We start from the raw sequence: 24477 nt of genomic DNA, 5'->3' as shown, positions 1-24477 counted from the left end.
CTCCTAGCTCTTCGCCTCTCGGTACCTTAAGTATACCTGAGTAGCCAGTGGTCAACATGGGTTTGCTGCTCTCCTCACTGCAATAAATGACGGTAAGTTTTCAAATCCCTGCCTCTAAAACAGCAGAGATCCTTATCTGTGTGATTTAGCTGTGGTTCTGTCTAAAGACAAGGGATGCGCAAGATGACCTCAAGGATCATCTTGCCAGCTAAAGCGGACCCCAGGAGTAGGATCACACACACAAGTCATATCCAGACTCCCATGCTGTGAGTCCTTTACGATTTTTCTCCCCGTTTGACACGAATTTCTCAACCATGTGCCCACAGGAAACCTGTAGCTCAGTATGGATTCAGGGGCGCCTCAGACGCTCGCAGAAACGGAGGGGAGACCCTTGCAGTTCTGGAGGAACTCTAAGGCGCAGTCACTCTGATCCCAGGAGAACACTGCTAGGCTGAAGAGCTGAGGTGGGTCAGACCGGCCTCGGGGCAAACGCTCAGGCGGAGCCCCCGGACCCTGGCAAGCGCCCACCCCTGCTCCAGCCCATCCCTGCCAGTCCCCGCCCCGCACACCGGGCTCGGTCCCCAGCCCACCGCCGGCAACCTCACGAACACGTAGGGGGCCGGCGGAGCAGACGGTTGGCAGAGTCGCGCCTCCGTACCTGCACTGTCAGGGGCTCCGCGCCCAGCTCCGACCCCACCGACGACCGACGCCCAAGACCCTGCGGGCCGGCCCCGCCCTCCCCGCCCTCGTGGGCTGCCCGACTCGCCGCCAGACCCTTCCAGGACCGCCCAGAACCCTTCGGCCCAGAGGCCCAGAGGCGTTCTAGGTCGAGTGAACCCTCTTTTCCCGCAGTCCAGCCCTGACTGAAAACTGCGCACCGACCGCAGCCGGGATTACATCAATCAGGCACAAAGCTGGACACCTGGGACAGGATAAGCGCACGCGCACTGTGCCTGGGAAGCCGATTAGGACCATAAGAAATCGGCGTGTCGTGGCGAGCGCCCTCTTTCGGCGGAGGGGAGAAAGCGCAGAAGGGCTGGAGGACTCATTTGCAAGTGTTAAACTGCTAATTAAAACAATAGCGATAAACCATATCTCCTCCATTAGCCTGGGGGAGAAAATTAAATGTTGCTGCTACTCAGTGTTACCTGTCATATGGGGATACAGGCATTCTCATGCGCTTATGATGGGAATGTAAAATACAAATTTACATAATGGCATTTTAAAATTTTAGACATAGGTTCAAATTCTTTTTTTTCTTTTTTTAAGACAAGGTCTCGCTCTGTTGTCTAGACTGGAGTGCGGTAGCACGCACAATCATGGCTCATTGCGGCCTTGACTTCTCAGGCTCAGGCCATCCTCCCACCTCTCAGCCTCCGTAGTAGCTGGGTCTGCAGGCGCGCACCACCATGCCCTTTTAATTTCCGTTTTTTTTTTTTTTTTTTTTGTAAAGACGGGGTTTCACAATGTTGCCCAGGCTGGTCTCGAACCCCTGGGCTCAAGCGATCCAATCGCTTCGGCCTCCCAAAGTGCTGGAATTACAGACATGAGCCACCGCACCCGCCTGGGTTCAAATTCTAACTGCAATTTACTAGCCGTGTGAAATCTAGAGTTAGTTATTTACCTTACCCTCTCTGTGCCTCTGTTTTCTTATTTGTTAAAGTGAGAATGTTAATGATGGTACCTATCTCATTATATTGTTAGAAGGATTAAGTTAATCCATGTAAAGAGCTGGAAATATAACTATTGTAATGTTATATTTATTTCAGTTAATCTCAGATTTAAAACAAACTGAAAAATTCATAAAGTTGCTGTAAGGGGCAGTAAGCAGTAGAAGGGATGCATTGAGTATCCCCTTTATTACTCCCCCCTTTTCCCTATTTCACCTTCTAAATATTTATAATTATTATTTTGAATAGATAATACGTTTACATGGCTCAAAAATCAGAACACTATTTTAGAATATACACAGAGAAACCTCCCTTCAACCCTGGTTCCCATCGACTCCATCCCCCTTGCCTGCTACAGATAATGCTTGTTATTAGTGTCTTGTTTATCTTTTCAGTGTTTTGTGCAAATATAAGCTCATATGAATATATAGTCTTACTCCTCCCGTTTCTTATGCCAAATGTAGCATGCCAGATACACTTGGCATAAGTTCTGTTCACTTAATCTATTCTGAAAATCTTTCTAAATCAATAAATTAGAGATCTTCCTCATTTTTCAGCTGCTTAGTACTCTATTGCATGGATACACATAATTTATTAACCAGTTTCTTCTAGTTACATACTTTATTTCCAGTCTTTTAGTATTACAATGTTGCAATGAATCACTTTGAACATAATGACATTCCAATGTGAGCAGGCATATCTCTAGGATACATCTTGGTCAAATAATAAATGTATCTATAATTTTAGTAGAAATGTCTTCCATCTCCTTCAATTAAAGAAAAATAAAAAGTAAATATAAAGACTTTAAAAGATACTGCATATACATATTTTTAATTGTCGTAAAGCATACATAACATGAAATTTACCATTTTAACCATGTTTAAGTTCAGTGGCACTCAGAACATTCACATTGTTGTGCAATCATCACCACTATCCATCTCCATAACTTTTTCACCTTTCTGTACCAAAAACAAACATGTAAGCAAACAAAACCCTCTGTGATGATCTGACAAAAAAACTAAAGTGTATGATAGAATGTGTGTAGGTTATATATAAATAAAATACAGTTGGCCCTCTGTATCTGTGAGTTCAACCATCCTTGGATTGAAAATATTAGGGGAAAAATGGATGGTTGTGTCCATAGTAAACATGTACAGACTTTTGTCCTTGTCATTATTCCCTAAACAATACAGTATAACAAGTGTTTACATTGTATTAGGTATTATACATAACCTGAGATTATTTAAAGAAACAGTTCCCAACCTCTTTGGCACCAGGGACGTGTTTTGTAGAAGACAATCTTTCCACAGACTGGGTTGGGCAAATGGTTTTGGGATGATTCAAGTGCATTACATTTATTGAGTACTTGATTTCTATTATTATTACATTGTAATGCATAATAAGATAATTATACAACTCAGCATAATGTAGTATCAGTGGGAGCCCTGAGCTTGTTTTCCTGCAACAAGACAGTCCCATCGGGGGTGATGGGAGACAGTGACAGATCATCAGGAATTAGAGTCTCATAAAGAATAAGCAACCTAGATCCCTTGCATGTGCAGTTCACAATAGGGTTCGTGCTCCTATAAGAAACTAATACTGATGATGATCTGACAAAAAAACTAAAGTGTATGATAGAATGTGTGTAGGTTATATATAAATACTATGCCATTCCATGGATTTTGGTATCCAAGGGGTGTCCTGGAACCAATCCCTGAAGGACACACAGCAACTACTGTATGTATCTCCTTCTGAGTGACTTTAACATTTAATCTGTGTGCTGAGTTTTTACTTGACACCAGGAGTTCAAGACCAGCCTGACCAATATGGTGAAACCCTGTCTCTACTAAAAATACAAAAAAAATTAGCAGGCATGGTGGCGCACACCTGTAATCCCAGCTACTTGGGAGGCTAAGGCAGGCAAATCGCTTGAGCCCGGGAGGCGGAGGTTGCACAGTGAGTAGAGATCATGCCATTGCACTCCAACAACCTGGGTGACAGAGTGAGACTGTCAAAAAACAAAAAAAACTGTGTGTTGAGTTTTTTATATAAAGCTGCCAGGCCTCAGGTGGGATGGGGGTGGTGATTCAGGAAAGAGCAAAATGTTTCTCAGCATCATGAAAGGGATCCTACTGAATCATAAGGACAGGACGTGCTAATAGGAGAAATATTGATTTTTTTTTACATTTGATTAGGCTGAGTGGTCTTCAAGGAAAATTAATATTGTCTTTGTCCTGTGTTTTTCTTCATAGGTGCTGTTGTAAGAGATCCAGGCTGCCTTTGGCTTCCTCCAATGGGGAACCTGAACAAGGACCCCCAAACTCCTGTTCACATAACTAGAGCCCTTCCCCCCAACATGTGATGCTGAACAGAGAAGAACATCTGTGCTTACCTGGGTGAAATCCTAGGCATTATAGAATGTAGGGAAGAATCTATGGGAGAATCCTCCCCCTGAGGAAAGGGATGCTGTTTTCCAGGAGAAGGTGGGTTTTCAGACTGAAAAGCTTGGAGAGGGGAATCAATAGAGAGCAAATCAAAGATGACAAAGCCATGGGGGAGGACATGTGTGGGAGAGAGAAGCATCTAGATTAGCTATACCAGCACTGCCCAATAGACATAAATGTAAATTTTAAAATTGTTTTTAGTTGGGAAATAGGTTAACAAATTTTAAAGAAAATTTCTGGAGAAAACTTAATTTTTTAAAGACAGGATCTTGCTCTGCTACCCAAGCTAGAGTGCAGTGGCGCTATCATGGCTCACTGCAGCCTCAACCACCCTGGCTCAAGTGATCCTCCTACATCAGCCTCCAGAATAGCTGAGAGACCAAAGGCCACCGTTTCTGGCTATTTTTAAAAATTTTTTGGAAAGACAGAGTCTCACTATGTTGTCCAGACTGATCTTGAACTCTTGGGCTCAGATGATCCTCCTGCCTTGGCTTTCCAAAGTGCTGAGATTACATGTGCGAGCCAAGATAAAATTTTATATAAGCCAGCCACACATATAATTTTAAATTTTTTAGTAGCGACAGTTTGTAAAAGTTAGAAAAAAAAAAGGTGAAATTAATTTCTTTTTCTTTGAGACAGGGTCTTGTTCTGTTGCCCAGGCTGGGATACAACAGCATGATCTCAGCTCACTGCAACCTCCACCTCCCAGGCTCAAACGATCCTCCCACCTCAGCTTCCTAAGTAGCTGGGACTGCAGGCATATGCCACCATGCCTGGCTAATTTTTATATTTTTTGTAGAAATGGGTTTTTGCCATGTTGCCCAGCCTGGTGAAATTAATTTTAACAACATACTTTATTTAAACCAGAATATTCAAAATATTGTCATTTCAACATGTAATCAATACAAAAATGAGGCATTTTACATTCTCTTTTTTTGCACTGTCTTTAGAATGCGATCTGTATTTTGCACATTTATAGTACATCTCTATTCAGATGCTAAGTTTTCATAGGACATCCTTGATCTGGTTTAGACTGCATAAAATTTACAATTGAAAAAGTAGATTTATTTATTTATTCATTCATTCATTCATTCATTCATTCATGTCAGAGATAAGGTCTTTCTATGTTGGACAGGCTGGCCTTGCATTCCTGGCCTCAAATGATCCTCTTGCCTCAGCCTCTCAAAGCTGAGATTACAGGCCTGAGCCACCAGGCTCAGCCTGGAAAAGTAGATTCAGGTATGCAACTTATTTCAAACATTTTAACATATTTTCCAATAACTGAACTGAATATTTAAATGTATACATTTTTAAACATAAAATTAATTAAAAATAAATAAAAATTAAAATTCCATTTCTCAGTTACATTAGCCACATTTCAAGTGATTAATGGCCACATGTGGCCAAGGGCTACCATATTGGTCAGTACAGAGATAGTGCTTCACTCCTTCTTCTCCCTGCTTTGTTACACTTTTATGAGAGGGTCTGGCCCTTCAGGAAAGGACCACATGTGTGTTCATTGCCTGGTTTGTTATAACATACAGGTAGAGTATGAGGAGACAAGGTGGCTTAGGGAGAGCCTGACCTACTGTACCCCGTTTCCTTCTGAGGTGGGGTAGGGAACAGCATGAGGGTGGTCCCCTGGGGGTTCCTTGAAAACTGTGTGATAAGAAGAATCCACAATGTAGGATAACCCAGAATGACCATAAAAAGTACAATGGCGACCAAGGACCATGCAATTTTAAAAAGTAAAAGAATTTTCAAAAGTAAAAAGAAGTGAATCACTGTAGAAATCATAAAGAAAATAATCTACAGATGAAAGCTTTTTGTTAAAACAAATACAGATCCTTGAAAAGAATGTAAGATCTCATTAGATTCTCTAAAACCAGGAATACGAAGATGCCGAATATCTCTGAGTCTGATCAACATTGTATTTGAACTAGTGCATCAAGGCAAGAAAAACGTATATGAAAGACATAAAGATTAGAAAGAAGGAAATTAAACTGTCATTTTTCACAGATGATATGATGACTTACATGGAAAAGGCCAAAATAGGCCGGGTGCAGTGGCTCACACCTGTAATCCCAGCACTTTGGGAGGCCAAGGTGGGTGGATCACTTGAGGTCAGCAGTTCGAGACCAGTCTGGCCAACATGGTGAAACCCCATCACGACTAAAAATACAAAAATTAGCTGGGCATGCTAGCACGTACCTGTAATCCCAGTTACTTGGGAGGCTGAGGCAGGAGAATTGCTTGAAACTGGGAGGGAGGCAGAGGTTGCAGTAAGCCGAGATTGCACCATTGCACTCCAGCCTGGGCGAAGAAGCAAAACTCCATCTCAAAAAAAAAAAAAAAAGCCAAAATAATCTGTAAATTATTAGGATTGATTAGAAAATATTTAGCAACGTGGCTAGATATAAAATCAACATGCAAAACTCAATTGCATTTCTCTAACCAACAATGAAAAGTTAAATTATATAATTTTTGAAATGAAACTGATGCACCTAGTAATAAACAACAAAATATGTGCACAACCCGGCCAGGCTCAGTGGCTCATACCTGTAATCCCAGCACTTTGGGAGTCCGAGGCAGGCGGATCACGAGGTCAGGAGTTTGAGACCAGCCTGACCAACATGGTAAAACCCCATCTCTACTAAAAATACAAAAATTAGCCAGGCATGGTGGCACGCGCCTGTAATCCCAGCTACTCAGGATGCCGAGGCAGGGGAATTGCTTGAACCCGGGAGGCAGAGGTTGCAGTGAGCCGAGATTGTGCCACTGCCCTCCAGCCTGAGTGACAGAACGAGACTCCGTCTTAAAAAAAAAAGGGGGGGTGGTCAGGCAGGGTAGCTCACGCCTGTAATCCTAACACTTTGGGAGGCTGAGGCAGGCAGATCACTTGAGGTCAGGGGTTCGAGACCAGCCTGGCCAAAATGGTGAAACCCCGTCTCTACTAAAAATACAAAAATTAGCTGAGTGTGATGCCTGTAATCCCAGCTACTTGGGAGGCTGAGACAGAAGAATTGCTTGAACACGGGAGGTGGAGGCTGCAGTGAGCCGAGATCGCACCACTGCACTCCAGCTTGGGTGACAGAGAGAGACTCCGTCTCAAAAAAATAAAAAGACTGAGAGATGAGAGATGTGCACAACCCAAAATTACAAAATTATATTTGGAAACATACAGTAAAGATAGCCTGTGGCTCACGCCTGTAATCCCAACACTTTGCAAGACCAAGGCTGGTGGATCACTTGAGGTTAGGAGTTTGAGACCAACCTGGCCAACATGGCAAAACTCCATCTCTACTAAAAATACAAAAATTAGCTGGGTGTGCTGGCACCCGCCTGTAATCACCCGAGAGGCTGAAGCAGGAGAATCGCTTGAACCAGGAGACAGAGGTTACAGTGTGCAGGGATCGTGCCACTATACTCCAGCCTGGGCAAAGAAGCGAGAGTCCATCTGGAAAAAAAAAAAAAAAGGTAGCTTAAATGAATGAGAGATATAGCACACTTATGAATAGGAAAATTTAAAGTCATAAAGAAGTTAGTTGCCCTGTATTAATAATATGTATTTGAGATAACTCCAATCAATATTCTATCAGGATATTCTAGGAACTTGACAACAAATTAGTAATTTTGTAGAGAAAAGCAAAGGGCAAAAAATTAGCCAGGAAACTTCTGAAAAAAAGAAGACAGTTGACACGGTGAAACCCCGTCTCTACTAAACATACAAAAATTAGCCGGGCATGGTGGCGCGCGCCTGTAGTCCCAGCTATTCAGGAGGCTGAGGCAGGAGAATGGTGTGAACCCAGGAGGTGGAGCTTGCAGTGAGCCGAGATTGTGCCACTGCACTCCAGCCTGGGCGACAGAGCAAGACTCCATCTCAAAAAAAAAAAGAGTGTGGGTGTGTGTGTGTGTGTGCTTATTTTAAAGTTTATTAAGTAAAGCAATGTAGTATTGACGTAGGGATAGAAAGAGTCTAGATCTAAAAACAAACTAAAACATATACCTACAAAAACTTCGTTTTTTTAAATTATTATTATTGTTTTAGAGACAGGTTCTCACTCTGTGACCCAGGCCGGAATATAGTAGTGTGATCATAGCTGTAACCTCTAACTCCTGAGTTCAAGCAATCCTCCTGCCTCAGCCTCCTGAGTAGCTAGGATTGCAGGCAGTCATCACCACACCTGGCTAATTTTTTTATTTTTATTTTTGTAGATACGGGGTCTTGCCATGTTGCCTACGTTGGTCTTGAACTCTTGGCCTAAAGTGATTCCCGTACCTTGGCCTCCCCAAGCGCTGGAATTACAGGTGCAAGCCACCACACCAGGCCAAAAACTTAATATATGACAAAATTTGTATTATTGATCAGTGAGGGAAAGATATACCATTCAAAAAATGGTGCTGGGACAATTAGGTATTCAAATGCAAAAGCAAGCAAGAAAGGAAAGAATAAAAGAAGGAAAAAAGGGAGGGAAGGAGGGAGGGAGAGAGGAACAAATTAAGTGCTTCCATTTCTGGTGCTACCGTGGACTAAATATTACGGAAACTTCTGATATACTGCAACTAAAAATGCTGGATATAATATTTAACAACCACACACACTCTTTCACCATAGGGATTCCCAGTCCACCCCCTCAACTTTCTGAGTCACTCTGTGACCCCGCCAGCTACAGGTTTTTCCCAGCAAGCTTGAACCCAAACTGGGGCCTTGAACATTTCCAGGCACTGTTAAAGGTATCTAGGTTGCCCAAAATATTGAAATAAAATGGCCCCAGCCCTGAGCCAAATTTCTTAAACCCCCATTTAAACTCCATACCCTGACCCCTCCTTGTGGACATACCTAGGTAAGACATCCTGTTTTTCTCTCTGTCCATCTTGAAAATATGCTGCAGCACTCTATATGTAAGTTCTTCAAATAAATCCTTTGAACTGATACCCCAGGCTTTTAGTGCTTCCTTCTTTGAAATCCAACCAGCCCCATCTCGAGATGGTTTGGGGCGCTCCCTTGTGGGAACTCCCTTGCTTTGGGATCAACTTGGGGTGACTCCAGCTGCAGGTTGGCAGAACAAAACATTCACACACACCCACTCACACAAACACACACACACACACACACACACACACACAACTATTTATATTGCCTGACTGGACTGGTAGGAAAGTAAGAAAATTCTTCAGAGTATAGAGATGATAGGAAAATATGAATCCCAAAACACAGGTGATCACTGGAGCCAGTGTTTGCTAAGTAGTCAACCTCTGGTGGTCTGGAACCTGGGTTTAAAAGTCCATAAGAAGTAGATAGAAGGTTGGGCATGGTGGCGCACACCTGTAATCCTAACACTTTGGGGGGCCAAGATGGGAGGATTATTTAAGCCCAGAGTTTGAGACCATCCTGGGCAACACAGCGAAACACTATCTCCAAGTGGGGATAGGGACAGAAAATGAAATCATGGATGGTTGGAATGGAGAGCTATCCCCCGCCACACACATAAGCCAGGAAAAAGAGTAACATCCTCCATAGAGTGAAAAACAACAAAAAAGAGTCCCTTCCAGAGGGAAACAGTAAGGGTAAAAGCCTATCTTAGTGGTGAGGAAAAGAAATCTTCTCTGATTATTCAAATAATAAACTTGTACTCATAGAAGTTTAGGACCAGAATATATATATATATATATATATATATTTTTTTTTTTTAAGTCCCAAAACAAAAATTTAATTTTAAGTGGTACCAAGTTGTTTAGTACTCCTGGGAACCCGGCCAAATGAAATGTAATGAGGGAATGCACTTTAATTACAGCCTTAAATAATTTCTATAGCTATAGTTCCAAGAAGGATGAGTTTACAGTCACTAAAAACATAGGAAACAAGTCACCATAAACTGTTCGAGCCTGCAAAGATTATAGATACTGGAATTTTCAGTTACAGTATATAAAATGAATAAGCTAAGTATATTTTTAAAACATATAGGAGGATTTAAAATATAAGAAAGGAACAGAAGAGTATCAAAATTGACCAGATAGATTGGAAAATAACCAATTATAAAATCTAGTAATAAAAAAATAATGGGCTGGGCGCAGTGGCTCACACCTGTAATCCCAGCACTTTGGGAGGGTGAGGCAGGCGGATCATCTGAGGTCAGAAGTTTGAGACTAACCTGGCCAACATGGTGAAACCCTGTCTCTACTAAAAATACAAAAATTAGCCGGGCGTGGTGGCAGATACCTGTAATGCCAGCTACTCAGGAGGCTGAGGCAGGAGAATCACTTGAACCCAGGAGGCAGAGGTTGCAATGAGTCGATATTGTGCCATTGTACTCCAGCCTAGGCAACAAGAGTGAGACTTTGTCTCAAAAAAAAATTAATTAATTTTAAAAAATAATGATTGGTAACATAAGGTTACTAGATGGAATAAACAAGAGATTGGCCATGGTTGAAGAAAAAAAATAGTAAGCTGGAAAATAGATTTTTTTTTTTTGAACTAGAAGTGTTTATTGCAGAAATTTGGCCAAGGTTCGAATTGGGGGCCCAAATAGAGCTTTTAAAAAATGAACTTAAATGTAGCTTTAACATATATAGACAAGGAAAATATGAAAGAGAAGTTAAGAGACATGAAAGATAAAGTGGGAAGACCTAGCTTTTATCTAAATTGCAATTCTATAAAGAGAGAAGAGAAAGGTCTGGGCACAGTGGCTCACTCCTGTAATCCCAGCACTTTGTGAGGCCAAGGCAGGAGGATTGTTTGAAGCCAGGAGTTTGAGGCTGCAGTGAGCTAGGATTGTGCCACTACACTCCAGCCTGGGCGACAGAGGGAGACTCTGTCTCCAAGAAAAAAAAAAAAAAAAAAGAGAGAGAGAGAGAGAGAGAGAAAGTGGGGGGTGCGAAGGAAGGAAGAAAGGAGGGAGGGAAAAAGGGAAGGGAGGAAGGAAGGAAAGAAAGGAAGGTAATAAAGAAGAGATTGTATTTAAAGAGTAATACAGGTTAGATACATATCCTCAAATTCAGGAAATCCAAGGAATTCCCACCAAAATAAATAAAAAGAAATTCACATGTAATAAATTCGTGAGTTTATTACAATGAAACTAGAAAAGCAATGACAAAGATAAAATCTTAAAAGGAGCAAAAGAGAAAAGGTAAAATCCCTGCAAAATAACTGTTAGATTAACATCAATTTCTCAATAACAATGAAAGCCAGAAGACATAGAAATACTGTATTTGTACGGGGGTGGTGGCTCACGCCTGTAATCCCAGCATTTTGGGAGGCCGAGGCCGGTGGATCACCTGAGGTCAGGAGTTTGAGACCAACCTGGCCAACATGGTGAAACCCCGTCTCTACTAAAAATACAAAAATTAGCAGGGTGTGGTGGCAGGCCCCTGTAATCCCAGCTACTCGGAAGGCTGAGGCAGGAGAATCGCTTGAACCCAGGAGGCAGAGGTTGCAGTGAGCCGAAATCGTGCCATTGCACTCCAGCCTGGGCAACAAGAGCAAGACTCCATCTTAAAAAACAAGCCGGGTGGACTGGCTCACGCCTGTAATCCCAGGACTTTGGGAGGCCGAGGCGGGTGGATCACCTGAGTTCGAGACCAGACTGACCAACATGGAGAAACCCCATCTCTACTAAAAATACAAAATTAGCCGGGCGTGGCGGCGCATGCCTGTAATCCCAGCTACTCGGGAGGCAGAAGAATCACTTGAACCCGGGAGGCGGAGGTTTCGGTGAGCCGAGATCGCGCCATTGCACTCCAGCCTGGGCAACAAGAGCGAAACTCCCGTCTCGAAAAAAAAGAAAAGAAAAGAAAAGAAAAAGAAATACTATATTTAACAGGATTAAAAAAACACACACAAAAACTGTCGGCCGGGCGCAGTGGCTCACGCCTGTAATCCTAGCACTTTGGGAGGCCGAGGTAGGCGGATCACGAGGTCAGGAGATGGAGACCATCCTGGCTAACACGGTGAAACCCCGTGTCTACTAAAAACAAAACAAAACAAAACAAATACAAAAAATTAGCCAGGCGTGATGGCGGGCGCCTATAATCCCAGCTACTCGGGAGGCTGAGGCAGGAGAATGGCGTGAACCCGGGAGGCGGAGCTTGCAGTGAGCCGAGATCGCGCCACTGCCCTTCAGCCTGGGCGACAGAGCGAGACTCCGTCTCAAAACAAACAAACAAAAAAAAAAAAAAAAAAAAAAACTGTCAACCTATAATTCCTTAGCCAGTAGCAAACTGATACCCCAACATTAAGGTGAAATAAATACATCCTCCAACAAATAAAACTGAGGAAGTTTATTATATTAGATCTTATATTAGTTTTCTATTGCTACATAACAAATTACTATAAATTCAGTGGGTGAAGCAACATAGGCCAGGCATGATGGCTCATGCCTGTGATCCCACCACTTTGGAGGCCAAGGCAAGAGGATCCTTTGAGGCCAGCAATTTGAGACCAGCCTGGGCAACATAACAAGAATCCCCATCTCTATAAAAGAAAAAAAATTTTAATTCTAACTCGATTACCTCTGAAAAAATAAAAAATAAAAAATAATAATTAGCCAGAGTGGTGGCATGCTCCTGTAGTCCCAGTTACTTGGGAGGCAGGGAGGCAGAAGGATTGCTTGAGCCCAGGAGTGTGAGGTTGCTGTGAGCTGTGATAGTGCCACTGCATTCCAGCTTGGGTGACAGAGAGAGAGTCTGTCTCTAAAAAATATAATAAATATGTTTATTTTTTAAAAAAACACATTTATTATCTCACAGTTTCTGTGGGTCGGGAGTCTGGGTACATGTTTGCTGGGTCCTCCACTCAGGAGGTCACCAGGCTGAAATCAAGAAGTCATCCAGGGTTGAAAGCTCATTGAAGTTCAGGGTCCTCTTTCAAGCTCACTGGTTATTGGCAGAATTCAATTTCTTGTGACTATAGAACTGAGGCCTGGCTCCCAGAGGCCATCTGCCATCCCTGCCATGTGGCCCTCTCCACAGTGTAGCAATTTGCTTCTTTAAGGTAAAGGAGAGAATCTTTCTAACTTCTGTAAAGGCTTGAAGCCTTTTAAAGGGCTCACTTCATTAAGTCAGGTCCACCCAAAATAATCACCAATTTGATTAACTGATTAGAGACTTTAACTACATCAGAAAAATCCCTTATGTCAGGTAAATAACGTAATCACAGGAGAGAAATCCCATCATATTCATGAGTTCTGCTCAGATTTAAGGGGAAGGGGGGATTTTATAGGGTACATAAACAAAAGATGAGAACTTTGGAGGCCATCTTAGAATTCTGTCTACCACAAATCCTCACTAAAGTAACTTTCTTTTGAGAGGGAAAGAGAGGGTCTCACTCTGTCACCTAAGCTGGAGTGCAATGACGTGATCACAGCTCACTGCAGACTTGACCTCCTGGGCTCAGGTGATTCTCCCACCTCAGCCTCCTGAATAGCTGGGACTACAGGAACGTGCCACCACACTTGGCTAATTTTTGCATTTTTGTAGAGACGGGGTTTCACCATGTTGCCCAGGCTGGTCTCAAACTCCTGTCCTCAAGCAATCCACCCGCTTCAGTCTCCCAAAGTGGTGGGATTACAGGCATGAGCCACTAAGCCTGGCCTAAAGTAACTTCTAAAGATGTACCTCAGGTAGAAGGAAAATAACCCAAGATGGAAGATCTGAGATACAAGAAAGAAGAGCAAGCACATATGAGCAAACCTATACAAGCATCACCTATTTAAAATAATATCTGATTTGTGGCCGGGCATGGTGGCTCACACCTGTAATCCCAGCACTTTGGGAGGCCGAGGTGGGCGGATCACCTGAGGTCAGGAGTTCGAGACCAGCCTCAGCATGGAGATACCCTGTCTCTACTAAAAATACAAAAAAAAAAAAAAAAAAATTAGCCAGGCGTGGTGGTGCATGCCTGTAATCCCAGCTACTCAGGATTACTGAGGCAGGAGAATTGCGTGAACCTGGGAGGCGGAGGTTGCAGTGAGCCGAGATTGCGCCATTGCACTCCAGCCTGGGCAACAAGAGCGAAACTCAGTCTCAAAAAAAAAAAAAAAAATAATAATAATAATATCTGATTTGTGAGATTAATAAAATAGTAGAATTAAAATATAGGGTTACAAAAATGTATAAATTCAAAGAGAATTATTAATGTTAAAGAACTCTAAAATCTATGAATTGTTTTAAAGAAGAATGAAGATATTGATTAAAGACATTAAGTTAAATATGTAGATTAAAAATTCTAGGCCAGGCGTGGTGGCTCATGCCTGTAATCCCAGCTACTCGGGAGGCTGAGGCAGGAGAATTGCTTGAGCCCGGGAGGTGGAGATTGCAGTGAGCCTAGATCGCACCACTGCACTCCACCCTGGGCGACAGAGAGAGACTCTGTCTCAAAAAAAAAAAAAAAAAAAAATGCACTCATAACAACAAAACTAGGCAGTTTCCACATAAATAAGGAAAAATACAGGCCAATCTCCTTTACTATTTTTTCTTTTTTCTTTTTATTTATTTGGGCCAATCTCCTTTATGAACATAGTAAAAAGTTTTTAAAAAAATGAGCAGGCTGTTTAGCAATGCATAAAAAAGGTAACACTATTACAAAGTTGGGTTTATTCCAGAAATGTAAGGTTGTTTCAATACTAGAAAATCTATTAAAGTTTTCTAGAAAAAGAAATATAAGTTGGAATAGTTACAACGGAAGAAATAAAACTGTGATTATTCCTGGATGATGTGATTTTCCATGTAGAAAAACCAAGAGAATCTATGGATGACTTATTAGAACTAGATAACTTAATAAAGTTGTTTGATATAAGGTCAATATGAGGCAGGAGAGGTAGTCAAGGAAGTGACCAAGTAGTCAAGGCAGCAACAGTGGTGACTGTACAATCAACACAATAAACCTCAGCATAGGCATTGTAACTGAGCTCATTCAAGCAAAGCTATCTTCAGTAGGGAATTTCCCCTGCAGACAGCATGTGCAGTTTGATTTACCTGTCCTCAAACTGACCCTTTGCTCATTTTATTAGTAAAAAGTACACCCCTGGATATTGAAGATGCTAATGAGACATGTGACATATGAACAAGCATATACAGCTACTGCACATCCACACCCAGAGGACCACCCAGAACATGCTTACTAGTAACACCTCTTCCCACCTCATGAATAATCATGTCAGACTTCCATAAGAGTCTCCCTAGTGCCAGTCTTTGCTGTCTCATCCTTATGAGCAGCCTGCCCTGAATTCTCTCACTCTCGGTGTACTGTCTGTTCTGCACCTACCTTTCAAAATATTCTTTTTCTTGTGCAATAAATTACTCTATGCTGCACTTCTTTTGCTGTGTGTCCCTTGTTTAAATTCTTTCAAACTAAGAACTGAGGTTTCACACAGCTGTCAACAGATATACACATTTTAAAATATCATTTATAATAGCATAAAAATGAAAGTGCCTGAATATAAATGCAGCAAAACTTCTGTACAAGATCTTTGTGGATAAAATTATTTAAAGTTTTGTACAGGTATTTAGAAGATTTAAATAGATATAAGAGTCAACCTTGTCCATGGTTAGGAAGACTCAATCTCATAAAAATGTCAATCCTCCCAAGTATATCTATAGATTCAATGCAATCCCCAACAGGGTGTGTGTGTGTGTGTGTGTGTGTGTGTGTGTGTGTGTGTGTGTGTGTGAAATTCAAAGAGCTGATTCTAAAATTTATATACATGAACAAAGATCCCAGAAAAGGAGCAATGGACTCATACTCCCTAAATTAACTGGATTTTATGACTCATCACCCAGAGCAGGCTCAGTACAATACTAGTTGGGAGACAACTCCCTGTGAGGTTGGGGTGCTGTGCTACAGGATGTGGTAAATGCCTTAATCCAGAGGTCACTGTGTGGGGCTATCTTCCCCATAGGCAAGAAGCACAGGTCTGGGAATCAAGAGGTACAAATGAAAGTTTCCCTTCTTACTGGTATCCCTAACGCTCCCCGGAAGGAGTCTTACTTCAAGTCACCACAACCCACCACAGCACCCGGTAGGTTGGGAGATCCTAGTTCCCAAAAGATGAATACTTCCACCGGCTAACTGGCAATAAAGTGGAAGATTAAACTGTGTGAATTATTCTTTTTTTTTTTTCTTTTTGAGACAGGGTCTTGCTCTGTCACCCAGACTGGAGTGCAGTGGTGCCATCTTGGCTCACTGCAGCCTCGACCTCCCGGTCTCAATGCAATCCTCCCACCTTACACTCCCAAATAACTGGGACCACAGGAACACACCACCCTGCTCAGCTAATTTTTGTATTTTTTTGTAGAGATGGGGTTTTTCCATGTTGCTCTAGGCTGGTCATGAACTCCTGAGCTCAAGCAATCTGCCTACCTCAGCCTCCCAAAGCATTGGGATTACAGGTGTGAGCCATCGCAGCTGGCCCCTGACTATTCTTGACTCTCAAGTCATCACTAAGCCAACAGGCAGAGGAAGTGGTCATTATACTGGACAGTAATTGGTCCTAGAAGCCAGCAAACAGAGGGCATAATCAGAGTAAGTGCTGGAAGTTAGAGGCAGGGTGGCAAGTTAGGGCAGAGGTCACAGAGGGTCAGTCCATCTTGACTAGGCTTGTCAGTCGGACTGAGGCATTCCAGAGGCTCTGGGCAACATGAGGATCCCGAGAGGCTTTAACGGGAAGAGTTATCACACAGGAACTGCTGAAATATTTTCCAGAAATACCACCCGGCTCCTCTGCCAAGCTCAAGTAGAGAACTGGGAGTACACCTTGTTTGAGATCCTGTTGGGAGGGACAAGCGAAAAAGAAGTCATGCCAGGCAAACTTTGGCCTGCTGGGACACACTGAGAAGTTGAGCCCTGCCCCATTCCTCTAGGCCAAACCAGTTCTTTCCCCCACCTACCTTCATGAAGAAGCTGACAAGCTAGAAGAGGAAGCATTATGGCTAAGAGAAATGCCTCATAATCCCCATGTATACAACACCGGGCTCCACAGCATTCACAGTCATTCCTAAGAAGGTGAGACACAAGGAGAGCGCAAAGTGAAGACAGAGGAGGATGACCGATAAAAGGGGTTAAGTGTAGTTCAGCAGCGTGCAAATAAGGGAAGGGTCCTACCAAGTCTGTTGGGTAGTGTTGACCAGTGACTTGAGGGTGGTGCAGGGGACACTGGTGCTCTGTAGCTTACCTTAATGGTACCCAAGCCAGTAAGGAAGGATGGGTATTGGAAGTGTTGGGTGAACTGTAGGAGGAACATGGTGGACGATGCTGGTATTGGAAAACACCAGCAGGAAAGAAATATTGTGGGAGATGAAAAGAGTGGGAAAAGGTTGAAATGATGTGAATACAGGGTTTAGAGAAATAGAGGGTACACAGATGATAGTTGGAGTGGAATAAAATGCTGGTTTGGGGCACATTGGGAGTACTTTATGGCCAGGACATGTTGGCAGGAGATGCGAAAGGTTGGGAGGTGGTGCTGGGAGTGGAGTAAGGGGTGTCAGAGGCAGTTACCTCTTCCTTGAAGTCTCTGGGCAAGCTCTCCAGTGAATGAAGTCAATAGCAGTTTGCTGCAGTCATAGTTTTGGTTAAAGGTCAAAGGGCCTCCAGCCTGTCAGGTGCCCCTCATCAATGTACCCATGTGCATGCCGAACGGAAGACAGATTCACCACTGGGGCTGACCCTGCCTGTCGTAGGGCCCCTGGGTAGAGATGGGAGGGACCACACTGCTTCAATCCAAGTTCTAGAGTAAACTCCCATGCTCACTCCCCAACCTGCTTCTCCAGAAGATAGGAGAGCAGGGCTCTCTAAGAAGGGGCAGTGGGGTCCCTATCCAGAAACCTGGGCTAGGCATAGGAGAGCTTAATGTTAGCTGGGACCTCATTTTCATTATTAGCTGCCTTCCTAATGATCTTCTTCTTCTTTCATATTAGTGTTTGCAGTTTTGCCTTTCTTTTCTTCTACTTGCTAGCTGGAGCTACCTTAATTGATCCTCATTTATATGTTTTATTTCACTGATGGCTAAGAAGGGGAAGGAGAAGCTGGAAACACTGTGAAAGTTGCTTTCATGTATTCATACATTCATTCCTTCATTTATCCATCCCACAAATGTTCATTAGGCACCTGGAATATGGCAGACACTAAGCTAGGTGCTAAGGACATAACGGTGCTAGGTTTGGGGGAAAAGAAATATGTGTGCAGAGATACTTGAGAAAATGTTTTTAAAGAAACAAAGCTAGGGAAGGTCATCACTGGAAAACTATTAACAAGCTTAATATTAAAAAAACAACAACTATGTTTCAAACAAAAACAAAATTAAAATCCTAAAGTTAAATCTTAAAAAAAATGTTGAAAATAGTACATAAGTGTTTTAGTCTGTTCTCACACCACTATAAGATGCTACCTGAGACTGGGTAATTTATAAACAAAAGTCGTTTAATTGACTCACAACTCTGCATGGCTGGGGAGACCTCGGGAAACTTATAATCATGGTGGAAGACAAAGGGGAAGCAAGGCATGTCTTACATGGTGGCAGAAGAGACAGAGAGCAGGCAGGGGAAAACTGCCACTTTTTATTTATTTATTTATTTATTTATTTATTTATTTTGAGACGGAGTCTTGCTCTGTCGCCCAGGCTGGAGTGCAGTGGCGCGATCTCGGCTCACTGCAAGCTCCGCCTCCTGGGTTCACGCCATTCTCCTGCCTCAGCCTCCCGAGTAGCTGGGACTACAAGCGCCCGCCACCACGCCTGGCTAATTTTTTTTTGTATTTTTAGTAGAAACGGGGTTTCACCGTGTTAGCCAGGATGGTCTCCATCTCCTGACCTCGTGATCCACCCACCTCGGCCTCCCAAAGTGCTGGGATTACAGGCGTGAGCCACCGCACCCGGTCAAAACTGCCACTTTTAAAACCATCAAATCTTGTGAGATCTCTCTCAATATCACAAGAACAGCACGGGGGAACTGCCCCCATGACCCAATCACTTCCCACCAGGTCCCTCCCTCTACATATGGGGATTACAGCTGGAGATGAGATTTGGGTGGGGACACAGAGCCAAACCATATCAATAAGTATACAAAAAAGTCTGGATTGGCTGGGTGTGGTGGCTGATGCCTGTAATCCCAGCACTTTGGGAGGCCAAGGCGAGAGTTTGAGGCCAAGGTGGGAGGCCTGAGGTCAGGAGTTTGAGACCAGCCTGCCCAACATGGCAAAACCCCGTATCTAGCAAAAATACAAAAAATTAGCCAGGCATGGTGTTGGGCACCTGTAATCCCAGCTACTCGGGAGGGTGAAGCAGGAGAATCGCTTGAACCCAAGAGGCGGAGGTTGCAGTGAGCCGAGATCGCGCCACTGCACTCCAACCTGGTAAACAAGAGCGAAACTCCGTCTCCAAAAAAAAAAAAAAAGTCTGGATTATGTAAAGTATAAAAAATGGTTGTTGTCACATATGAGATTACAGTATTGTTTTTAAAATGCTAAAACTATTTTGAAATTAAGAATCACTCAGTGGGGAAGTGAGGAGCCCCTCCGCCCGGCAGCCACCCCGTCTGAGAAGTGAGGAGCGTCCTCCCTCCTCGTCTGGGAGGGAGGTGGGGGGGTCAGCCCCCCGCCCGGCCAGCCGCCCCGTCCGGGAGGTGAGGGGCACCTCTGCCCGGCCGCCCCTACCGGGAAGTGAGGAGCCCCTCTGCCCGGCCAGCCGCCTCGTCTGGGAGGGAGGTGGGGGGGTCAGCCCCCCGCCTGGCCAGCCGCCCCGTCCGGGAGGCGAGGGGTGCCTCTGCCCGGCTGCCCCTACTGGGAAGTGAGGAGCCCCTCTGCCTGGCCAGCCGCCCCGTCCGGGAGGGAGGTGGGGGGGGTCAGCCCCCCTCCTGGCCAGCCGCCCCATCTGGGAGGGAGGTGGGGAGGTCAGCCCCCCGCCCGGCCAGCCGCCCCATCCGGGAGGGAGGTGGGGGGATCAGTCCCCCGCCTGGCCAGCCGCCCCGTCCGGGAGGGAGGTGGGGGGATCAGCCCCCTGCCCAGCCAGCCGCCCTGTCCAGGAGGTGGGGGGGGCGCCTCTGCCTGGCCGCCCCTACTGGGAAGTGAGGAGCCCCTCTGCCCGGCCAGCCGCTCTGTCTGGGAGGGAGGTGGGGGGGTCAGCCCCCGGCCCGGCCAGCCGCCCCGTCCGGGAGGGAGGTGGGGGGGGTTAGCCCCCCGCCTGGCCAGCCGCCCCATCCGGGAGGTGAGGGGCGCCTTTGCCCGGCCGCCCCTTCTGGGAAGTGAGGAGCCCCTCTGCCCGGCCAGCCGCCCCGTCCGGGAGGGAGGTGGGGGGGTCAGCCCCCCGTCCGGCCAGCCGCCCCATCCGGGAGGGAGGTGGGGGGTCAGCCCCCCGCCCGGCCAGCCGCCCCGTCCGGGAGGGAGGTGGGGGGGTCAGCCCCCCGCCCGGCCAGCCGCCCCGTCCGGGAGGGAGGTGGGGGGATCAGCCCCCCGCCCGGCCAGCCGCCCTGTCCGGGAGGTGAGGGGCACCTCTGCCTGGCCGCCCCTACCGGGAAGTGAGGAGCCCCTCTGCCCGGCCAGCCGCCCCCTCCGGGAGGGAGGTGGGGGGGTCAGCCCCCCGCCCGGCCAGCCGCCCCGTCCGGGAGGTGAGGGGTGCTTCTGCCCGGCCGCCCCTACTGGGAAGTGAGGAGCTCCTCTGCCCGGCCACCACCCCATCTGGGAGGTGTACTCAACAGCTCATTGAGAACGGGCCATGAAGACAATGGCGGTTTTGTGGAATAGAAAGGGGGGAAAGGTGGGGAAAAGATTGAGAAATCGGATGGTTGCTGTGTCTGTGTAGAAAGAGGTAGACATGGGAGACTTTTCATTTTGTTCTGTACTAAGAAAAATTCTTCTGCCTTGGGATCCTGTTGATCTGTGACCTTATCCCCAACCCTGTGCTCTCTGAAACATGTGCTGTATCCACTCAGGGTTAAATGGATTAAGGGCGGTGCAAGATGTGCTTTGTTAAACAGATGCTTGAAGGCAGCATGTTCGTTAAGAGTCATCACCACTCCTTAATCTCAAGTACCCAGGGACACAAACACTGCAGAAGGCCGCAGGGTCCTCTGCCTAGGAAAACCAGAGAACTTTGTTCACTTGTTTATCTGCTGACCTTCCCTCCACTATTGTCCTGTGACCCTGCCAAATCCCCCTCTGCGAGAAACACCCAAGAATGATCAATAAAAAAGAAAAAAAAAAAAAAAAAGAATCACTCAGTGGGAGGCCAGCCTGCTGCATGGGCTGCTTCCAGCACTGCTCCTTCTCTCCCCAGAAAAAAAAAATTAATACAAAATAAAATTTAAAAATTACAAATTACAAATGAGAAACTGAGCAGGTGGTATTTAGCCAAAATTTGCTGGAAAGAAAATTATTCTTAAAGAAGACAATGGACTTTAAATTTGCAGACAGTGACATAGAGACCAAAAGTGTTCTCTGCTCAGTTGGAGAGACTGATCCTCACAGAGCAACATCAGTGCAGTCACAGAGATGTGTACAAGGGGGCTAATGGAGCCCCATAAATAGGGGTGACTGGGGGAGGTGAAGGTTGGGCAAAGATCCACAGCAGAGGTGATATCTGTGCTGCGTCTTGGCAGGTGAACTAAAATTAGCCAGGCCAACATGATGAGAAAGGATATTCCAGATAGAAGGAACCGTATGTGCAAAAACACAGCCAGAGGGTGAAAAAAAACAGACCGTGGTCCAAGAGCTGCAGATTGTCTGGCTGGAGACTAGGAGGTGGGTTAAGGAAGGGCAAAAGGCAAGGCTCTTAGTCAGCAGAGGGTTTTGTTTTGTTTTTTTTTGAGACACAGTTTCACTCTTGTTGCCCAGGCTGGAGTGCAATGGCGCGGTCTTGGCTCACTGAAACCTCCACCTCTCGGGTTCAAGCAATTCTCCTGCCTCAGCCTCCCGAGTAGCTAGGATTACAGGCATGCACCACCACGCCCAGCTAATTTTGTATTTTTAGTAGAGACGGGGTTTCTCCATGTTGATCAGGCCGGTCTCAAACTCCCAACCTCAGGTGATTTGCCCACCTCAGCCTCTCAAAGTGCTGGGATTACAGGCATGAGCTACTGCACCCAGCCTAGCACACAGCCTTCTAAGTGTAGAGAAGGGGCTTAGAGTTCATCCTACAAAGGAGAGGTTACCTTCAAAGGATTTTAAGCAAGAAAGTGTCATGATGAAAGGTGATTACTAGATGTGGCAGTGGGGAGAATAGATTAGAGAAGATGAGACAGGAAAGAAGTTTAAGAAACTGTCACTAAGCAAGATGCAGATAGTGTCGTGACATGTTACAATTTGTGGAAAGGGACAAAAACAATCATACTTGCAGGTGCATAGAGTTTTGCCTTTGTTCACTTTCCAATTGGGATTAATTTAGTTGACTGCTAAAGGATACGTGAGACTCCGGCAACAGTAGTTGCCTCTCAGGAGGGGAACAGGTGGCTTATGTACCAGAAGAGAAAAATAGTTAAAAAAAAAAAAAACCCTCTGTATCCTTTTGTACACTTTCAATTTTGTACTTTGGATTTATATTACCTGACCAAAAGAAAAATTGCTTTTCTTTTAAGGAGGCTATCACATTGCAAGGGGATGAGTAATTAAAAATAATAATAATAATAAAGGGGCTATTATACAATCTAGGAGAAAATGTCAGGGAGAATGTTCCTGCCACCCACTCCCCGAACCTTTCCCTGGAGGAGCCAAACTTTCTCAATCAGAAAGGGCCTCTTCAAAGGACTTAGGCCCAAGGCAGTAATGTATCAACTGTATCATCTGTATGGCCTACACCTCTGGCCGACCCTGAGAACAGAAACTGAGTCTTCTTGCTTTCTCTGTTTCTGGTGCCCAGTGTCCCCCTCAAGAAGACTTCATTGCAAAAACTGACTCTACTGGTCTGGCTAGAACTAGGGGATGGGAGAAGGAGGTCTGGGATCTCATATCCCCTTGCTGATTATATTTTGGGCTGAATGATTCTTCTACCAGCCTTCTAATACTGACTTGTGCCAGCTGGGCTTCCCTGATGTGCGACACAAAAAGTGTGTTGGGTCACCACTCAGCAAACAGCTGGGTGCCAAGAGGCAAGAGGTGGTCCTGGGAGACAGTTACTAGAATGCCAGGGGTATAGGGAAGAGGGCAGCACAGAAGGTGCCCATCCTTCCTTACCTTGGAGTAGATTTGTGAGCAGAAAGGGCCCAACATAGTTAGTGACAAAGGTGAGATCCAGGCCCCCTGGGGTAGGTGTCTTGGGAATCCTGGGAGGAAATGAAAACACTGGCATTGAGTGATAAAGGGACCACCTTGAGGGAGACAAGGTCTGGGAGGGACATATTACCTTCAGCAGAAATGCCACAGGGGCACATACATGTGAAGATGGGGGCAATGAAGTTTAAGGCTATAACTCAATGTCAGCTTTTTAGGGGAGGGTATGGATTAGTGTTTTGGCAAGATTGCATAGACTAGGCTTTGAGGATACCTGTTTTAGAGTTCCTGAGCTAGAAAGGAGGCTGCAGAAACGTGTTTGGAGAAGCAAGCCAGGCACATACCACTGACTCCAGCATTGTTTACCAGCAGATGTATCTCAGGATTCCCCTGTAGAAGCCTCCGGGCAAAGCTCCGAATAGAGGTCATGGAGCTAAGGTCCACCTCGCCAAGCAGGAGGCGGTTGCTGTTTGAGGCTGCTTGGATCTCAGCCAGGGCTTGCTGTCCACATTCCCTGCTCTGACAAGTAAGGATCACTTGGGCCCCACACCGAGCTAGGTCCTGGGATATAACCTTCCCGATGCCTGTGGGAGGACAACTTCGGCTGGGTGGTGACTACAGTGAACAAGGGACACTCTAGGGGAGGGACAAGGGTGTTGATGGTGGATGCTCCTCCCTGCCTTCCCTGTGAGAGTTGTTGGAGGCTGAGGCCCATAGTGAGGATTCAGGGTGGGAGGAGCACTCACCACTGTTGGCCCCAGTCACTATGGCTATTTTCCCAGTCAGATCTGTGGAGCAGCACTGGAGGTCCCAGGGATAAGACTTCTGCCAGAGCTGCACATGTAGTTGAAGAAGACCAGAATAAGGAAGACAGAGCCAGCGCCCCAGACCAGGATGCTGAGTGCAGCCCACAGCAACATAGCAGAAACTTCCTGGGCCTGCTGGGGAAATGCTGTAGGAGGAAGTGGGTGCAGGATAAATCTGGGCAGAGTGGAGACTAGCAATGAGGCAGGTGTGGAGCCTAAGATAAAATTTAAGGAGGCACTGACTCTTGAGTTTGTTCAATATACTGTTTGAGTTTGAGAGTTCCTCCTTAACTTCAAAAGTGAAATTTGGATTTGCAGTCTAAGGTGAAGTGACCAAGCTCCAGGGACCAGGGAAGCAAGAAATCAAGTTC

At 45.3% G+C, this 24477-nt stretch overlaps 1 protein-coding gene and 1 long non-coding RNA gene across 13 annotated transcripts in view; both read right to left on the bottom strand.

The window, feature by feature from the left end:
• The window catches only part of DCTN1 (dynactin subunit 1), a 32387-nt gene extending 29662 nt beyond the window's left edge, over positions 1-2725 (bottom strand). For 5 of the 11 annotated variants that reach the window (XM_063594837.1, XM_055107774.2, XM_055107779.2 and 2 more), the window contains exon 1: positions 659-2724. The gene's annotated coding sequence lies outside the window, so the exon portion shown is untranslated. Of the gene's footprint in view, positions 1-658 lie in introns of all 11 variants that reach the window. The other 6 variants (XM_063594839.1, XM_055107775.2, XM_008962716.5 and 3 more) reach the window with 2 other exon arrangements.
• A 2451-nt stretch (positions 2726-5176) lies between these two features.
• Positions 5177-24252, bottom strand: LOC129397150 (uncharacterized). Of its 2 annotated transcripts, XR_010109253.1 has the most exons (5): positions 24047-24252; positions 23265-23353; positions 17604-17790; positions 16997-17103; positions 5177-16875 (listed from the first exon to the last, which is right to left on the bottom strand). It is a non-coding gene; the product is annotated as an uncharacterized LOC129397150 (long non-coding RNA). The 2 variants fall into 2 exon arrangements; XR_008624334.1 differs by lacking the exon at positions 17604-17790.
• Positions 24253-24477: the final 225 nt, after the last annotated feature.

Source organism: Pan paniscus, chromosome 12 (genome assembly GCF_029289425.2).
Source record: "Pan paniscus chromosome 12, NHGRI_mPanPan1-v2.0_pri, whole genome shotgun sequence".
NCBI classification, from domain to species: Eukaryota; Metazoa; Chordata; class Mammalia; order Primates; family Hominidae; genus Pan; species Pan paniscus.
This window is presented reverse-complemented; position numbering and strand designations above follow the sequence as displayed.